Source organism: Papaver somniferum, chromosome 2 (genome assembly GCF_003573695.1).
Source record: "Papaver somniferum cultivar HN1 chromosome 2, ASM357369v1, whole genome shotgun sequence".
NCBI lineage: Eukaryota > Viridiplantae > Streptophyta > Magnoliopsida > Ranunculales > Papaveraceae > Papaver > Papaver somniferum.
Window position 1 is genome coordinate 33,677,807 of NC_039359.1, and position 6,383 is coordinate 33,684,189.

Genomic DNA, 6,383 nt, shown 5'->3' on the forward strand with positions numbered 1-6,383 from the left:
TCTTATGACCATCTATTATTTCGTACCTTTAGATTTCTTTGTTGAGATGCATTTTCTTTAATCTGTGTTGTCATATGGAAATATTAGTCATACTAGTCTGATCATTATATATGATTAGCTTGATTCCTCTTAGTTTTGATAAACTACACGGTGGACAATGAACTGAGTACAAAACTATGCTTGTAAAATCTTGCATAACAGGGTTATCTATGGAAAATGAACTGAGTATTATTAATTATCTTTGTTGCAGGTTTGCAACTAGAGGCCATGGAAACGTCCATATGGTGTTGGTCAGCTTCAATGGACATTGAAGATCTGTAAGAGAAGCAATGGCATTGCTTTGAAGTGGCGCATTGCGTTTCTTCGATTATACATAAATGTTTATAGGTAGAAACTGAACTCGGCTGACACTGTTAGTAATGGAGAACATCTTTGTTCAATGCACACTTAATGTCTCTTTCTTTGTTCAATGCGCAATTGATGTCTCTTTCAGTGAATTCTTGGCCTGAAAATTTTCCAGGGAACTTTTGACTAGGTCATCTGATGATTGACTTGACTTTCCTTTTTTAGTTGCAAAACTTTAGCAACGGCTAGAAACTGTTACTAAATTTAGAACCAGAATAATAAAACCGGGTCCGGCTAAGATTAGCCGTTCTAAATTTCGCAACTCCTACAAAGCAGTTTCGAATCTTCCATTTCGCAACTGTTCATGGCTGTTGCGACAAGAATATCCCATCTGTTGCTAAACCTGTTCGCAACGACCAAAGCGTTGCAAAGCTAAAGAAAAAAACAGTTGGCTGAACCGAAAACCGTTGCGAAACTATGATTGTTGCAAAATATGCAACGCCACATTTAGCAACGTCTGGACGCTGTTGCAAGTCACTTTTGCAACTGCACGCAGTCTTACTGATCAAAATAGTGTCTATTCCTCATTAAACTCTTTGAATTTTCCTAGTGTTGGTGAGGAAAAGAAGACATGGTCGGAAAGGAGTTTTACAGAAGATGAAGTCTGGAATGTTATCAAAAAGATGGGAGTAAATAAGTCGCCAGGGCCTGATGGAAGACGTAACGGTAAGAGGAGAAGGAAGTCGGTCCGTGGGTGTATTGTGAGCTAAGACCTGTCAGTGCTGAACTTGGTCATTGTGAAGAAGGGTGAGAAAGACTTGCCTGGATTGAGTGATACCGAGAAGCCCAGGATGAGAGATCCAAAGAGGGCTTCTAAGATCAGGGAGCTTTTTAATTTGTCGAAGGACGATTATGTTACAAAGTATGTAAACACCTACCGTCGCTCCTTTACCAACAAAAAAGGTTCGTGTTTTTTTCAGACTGTGGGTTGTAAACTTTTTGCAGAGTGTGGGTTGTAAAATTTTTAATTACAGATTGAAATCTTAGAACTTATAAGATCGAGAATTTTGATACTTTGTAGGTAAACAAACAAGCAAAGCACCGAAGGTCCAGAGATTGGTGACTCTCCTGACTTTGCAGAGGAAGAGAGGCCGAATTGCTGAGAAAAAGAAGAGAATCTCCAAAGCCAAGTCTGAGGTTGCGGATTATCCAAAATTGCTTGCTTCTAGGTTGAAGGAACAGAGAGACATGCGTAGTGATAGTTTGGCAAAGAAGAGGTCAAGACTCTCAGCTGCTACCAAGCCCTCAGTTGCCGCTTAGTTTTGTGTCTTTATGTCTTGGTTTAATATGCTACTGAGATTTGGTAGATACTCGGTTTAATCAGTTTTGAGTTAAGTTTTGTTTTGCTGCTTTGTTCCTTGATCAGACTTAAATACCTTTGACACTATTATCTTTATCTATTAGTTTTTGTTGCTTAAATAACTATTGGTAGTTTTCCTTTTCAGTTTTCTGTTTGACATGTTGCATAGTTGAAGTGATCAAAAACGACTAAACCGATGGGGTTAAATCACTAGATGTTTTCTTCACTGGTCCCTTGAGTGATGTATAGTTAGTAGAGTTTTCTGATGGCCATTGTGCTGCTAGTGGAAGTGTTGGAGCTTTTGTCTCTTCTGAAGAGCCTGCATAGCCTAGTCCTGCTCTAGCTGCACCTTAATCTCGTGTATGATTGCTCACTTAAAAACCATTGTCCCTCGCAAGACATCAAAAGAAACAACTCTCTGGTATCTAGGGTTAAATCTACACTATTCGCACGATAACAGGACTTGCATTTTTCTAATTTGTTTTCCCTGATAAAGTCAGCATCAAAGTGAAGTGTCATTTTTATTTCCACTAACCTTATCTGTTTCTTCACCCTCCATGAATTACTGGTTACTAATTTTTACCGTTCATAATTCTTTCCTTTAATGTCAATTGGAGACTACCAAGTCTTACCCAGCAGACTAGCCAACATATATCATTATTATTCAACAACTATTATCTTATTGATCAAGCAGTACTTGGAGTACGTCATGTGAACAAGATTAACAAAAGAACTACTTCGTTGATTGTTTACGTACAGGAAATATTATACCGATTTTCCTTTTTTTTGTCTGAAGCAAAATGTTCAACCTGATAGCATTTCCCAATTAAGGTTGCAAAATCCAAGTTGACTACTTTCTATCTCTTTGTCAGCATCAAAGTGCAGTGTCATTTTCTTAGCACATGTCTTACTGTGAACTGTGAATTGGTGTTATCTCATATATATATGCACCAACCTATATCATCCGGTCAATTAAAATAGTCAACCCACCTCTCTCAACTTCTCATTCTTTATATCAATATATCAATCTCCACCTCTCTATATACGGAGCTACACAAAAACCAAGAAACCGATTCCTCATCTGAGAAGGATATTCAAAACCTCTCATCTCAAATGGATGATAAACTCATTCTTCCAACAAACCTACATTCAACTCTCACTGAACCAGTCTTCATTGATAAAACAGTTGTCTTTTCAGAGAATGGTCATAATTGGAAGTGGTGTATGATAGGCTATGTTTGTAGTGAAACGCTTGTCCCAATTGCTTTAATCAGAAACTACATATGCTCCCAGTGACCTTTAGTTCGAAAATCTACTGCTACTACCTTTAGTGGTTTAAAGAATAAGGTCTTGATAAGGTTTCTTGTGGAGACCGATTTCAATAGAGATTATTCTCAACGTCCTTGGTTTTCTTGTGGCCATTCAATAGTTCTAAGAGTGGTTCCTCCCTCGTTATGGCCGGATAATTGCCACACGTCTTTCTCTAAGGAGTTTATATGACTCATTTTGTGCAATGTTTTCAATGACTGTACAAAGTTTGAAGATCTTAGGAAACTGACTTTCAAGTGAGGAGAGCTTGTTGTAGCAAAGGACCCACATGGTAACCATCATTTGAAGAAGAATATCAAAGTATGTGGTCGTGTTCTGCTGCATAAACCTCTTCCAACTAGCATTCCTCTTGTTACTAGAGGAAGAATAACAACTTTTCTGATTCCAAAGTTTAGGGTTAATTTCGGGAGTGGTTTTTGACCCGCAATTGACTCCTAGACCGGTTCATGACTCATTCCGCTCAGTCAATACAAATCTTTATATGGGCGAGAAGGTGTTTGGAGGCCCATCAGGCTATGTCCCGTGTAAGAGAGTTCCAATCAGGCCTACCCATGATCCAAATGAAGCTGGTACATTGGACAATTCATTGATCTTTACAGACTCATTGGATCATAACAGGGATAATTTGATTACATACAACTCGGGAGTGGTTTTAGTCCCGAGTGAAAAAGCGTGGTCTAACAACCTCACCCAATATTTCGTTTAGGAAATCTGTACGAACAAACTCCAATATAATTTCAAGAGAATCAACTATACAGTCAGACTCAATCAATGGAAATATAACCAAGAGTTATATCTCGATTTATCAAATCATTCTGCAATCAAACAGATAGAAATCTGTGAGCCGGATTAATATGAGAAATAACTTGGACGGTACCAAAGACCAATATCCAAGTGTCAATCAATTTATATCAACAACCAAAGGTTGGATTATCTAATTGATTGAACTATGTACAACCTGTAATATTTCAATTATATAAAAAAATAGAATGCGGAAAAGAAATAACACAGACACCAGAAAAAATTTTAACGAGGAAACCACAAATGCAGAAAAACCCCGGGACCTAGTCCAGATTTGAACACCACACTGTATTAAGCCGCTACAGAAACTAGCCTACTCCAAGTTAACTTCGGATTGGAATGTAGTTGATCCCTAACCAATCTCACACTGATCAAGATACAGTCGCGTTCCTTATGCCTCTGAATCCCAGCAGGACTCTGCGCACTTGATTCCCCTAGCTGATCTCACCCACAACTAAGAGTTGCTACAACCCAAAGTCGAAGACTTGATAAACCAATCTGCCTCACACGGAAAACACTATTGAATAGATAAATTTGTCTCCCACAGAAATACCTATGAGTTTTCTTTCGTCTTTTGATAAATCAAGGTGAACATGAACCAATTGATACAGCGGACTTATTGATCGCAGTCGTATGCGTCAAAAATAATTCACTTTCTTACTCAACAAAATATATGAAGTACAAGGTAAGGAAGAGTTCGTTTCCACAGAGAGGTAAATGTTGTTATAAAATTCTAATTTCTCAAGTAACCAATGGGGGGAGTTTTTTGATTTTATGCAAAGCAATAAAAGTAAATCAAACGCAAAGTAAATAGTTGAAAATAATCAATAGAGAGAGATATTGGTCAAGGAGTTCATCTTCAGTCTTAAACAAGTGCTTGCATACATGATTAGAATTACAATTTAATCTCTTTATTATCAAAAGCCCTAGACTATCAAGAGAGCAAGATAATCCGTTAATTTTCTAAGTTCATCAACAAACACATTAGAGTTGCGAATATGAATTTTACCTAAGGAATAACCTAACGCCTTGCGCTAATTAAGTTCAATTATCTAGGAGCATTAAGTTCTCAGAAATAGGCTAATCAATGCAATTGTCATACATTGCACATGACAATTCGGACAAAGTCAAACTCTACATATGATTACGAGAGTGTACCATTACAAACCGTAATCATATCATGCTACTTGTATTTAGGGTTATCGCTCGATGATAAACCCTATATTGACTATGGATATAAATGCGAGTCTAATTAATTGGCCACTTAACCAAACAAACATTTAAATCCTATTGCAATACATCAATTACGCAATTATGAAAAATAGTAGAAGTTTGAACGATAATCAAGAGAGAAAACCAATGCATTAATCAAGCACAAGTTTTAGATATAAGACTACATCCTTGACCAATAATGAATAAATTAGCTACTCATAGTTTTTGGGTTCATCATAATCAATAATAAAATGAAAAAGATGAAAATTAAAATACGAAAGAAAACCCTCGTAGAATAGCCGCTCTCCTCCAATACTCCAAGTAATAATATTCGTCCTTTAGTTGTAGAAATCTTTCTCCTTTCCAATATTAGGTAAAGTCTTCAAAATCCCACATCCAAATAGTTCACCAAGCCCATGTGTGAGAAAATCCATGTAGAAAAACTAGCCAAAAGTGGTCACCTGAAAACTGATTGAGGGGCCGAAAGTTGGCATGAAATGTATCTCAGGTGACGATTTAGCTATCTGACTCGGCTAAGTTGGTCAGGCCATTGCACAGGCCATATCTTCTGTTGCGCAATTATTGTGCATAACAGCTCCTTGGCTAGCCATCTTGGTTGTGCATAATGTTGCACCCATCTTTGCTCTTCCTTTCTCTCCAGTTCAACAGCTGCTTCTTTCACTTCCATTTGCAGCTTGTAACATCTCAGCTCATGCTCAATTCCAGTTGCAATACCACACACAACACCACATTCAATCGTCATTCCGTTGCCGCATCACTTCCAACTAGCTCCAGTTCATCTTTGCATTTCAGCTTAGTAGCAGCTGCACTATCTGCACTGCCATCACCTGCACTTCCTGCCACCAACACAGATAACCACCTCCAACAACTTCAAGCACAACTGCAATACTGCTTCCATTTCTCTTGCTTCTCCATTACAGCTCTCATATCAGCTCGGTCTAGGTCTACCAATGCTCATCTCAGCTGCACCTGAACTGCATAAACAACAATAATGCTTCCACATCTGTCTCAAGACCATTACCACCACCTGACACCATTAATTCCTTGTCTTCAGATTCACTATCGCTGCACATACACACAACTGCAGTACTCATTACAACACCACCACTTTTACATTCATAACCCGTAACTCAGTTGTATATCAGAAACTAGCCAGCCAACTCATTGCAGCATCCATTCATTCAGTTCAGCCACAGAACTTCAGCTGCAATCTCCACGAGTCATTCCAACACCACCACAAATACCAGCTACCAACCCTGCAAGCCACATATAGAGCCATTCTTCATTGCAGACTCAACCTGCAATACTCTCAGCC

At 38.3% G+C, this 6,383-nt stretch overlaps 1 pseudogene; it reads left to right on the forward strand.

The window, feature by feature from the left end:
• The first annotated feature begins 1,028 nt into the window (after window positions 1-1,028).
• On the forward strand, window positions 1,029-1,665 carry LOC113350826 (annotated as a pseudogene).
• The last annotated feature ends 4,718 nt before the right edge of the window (window positions 1,666-6,383 follow it).